This window comes from Stegastes partitus, unplaced genomic scaffold (genome assembly GCF_000690725.1).
Source record: "Stegastes partitus isolate 25-593 unplaced genomic scaffold, Stegastes_partitus-1.0.2 Scaffold1612, whole genome shotgun sequence".
Classification (NCBI taxonomy): domain Eukaryota; kingdom Metazoa; phylum Chordata; class Actinopteri; family Pomacentridae; genus Stegastes; species Stegastes partitus.
In genome coordinates this window covers 105330-105588 of record NW_007579343.1, presented here as the reverse complement: position 1 = coordinate 105588, position 259 = coordinate 105330, and the positions used below count along the sequence as shown (strand labels likewise).

Below are 259 nucleotides of genomic sequence, written 5' to 3'. Positions count from 1 at the left end.
GACCTTGACGCGAGGCAACGATGCTAACCACCAAGCAACTTGCAACCCTACGTTTCTTAAAGTCCCACAGGATACAAATAAAGTTTCTTTAATTGAACTGAGTTGAATTGAAAACAGGTGTAAACAACGCGACGCACTAAATGTTAAGAAACTATGCCATTGTGTGTCTGAAGCGAGAGCTCACAGGATGTTTGGAGAGCCTTACCTGCTGATTCTCCGTCTCTTCTTCTCGGTGAAACGAGCAGAAACATCCTGCCTG

The 259-nt window shown here is 44.8% G+C and overlaps 1 protein-coding gene across 1 annotated transcript in view; it reads right to left on the bottom strand.

The window, feature by feature from the left end:
• marveld2b (MARVEL domain containing 2b) overlaps positions 1–259 on the bottom strand; it is a 13319-nt gene extending 13060 nt beyond the window's left edge. The window contains exon 1 of the mRNA XM_008300952.1: positions 206–259. The gene's annotated coding sequence lies outside the window, so the exon portion shown is untranslated. The remainder of the gene's footprint in view (positions 1–205) is intronic.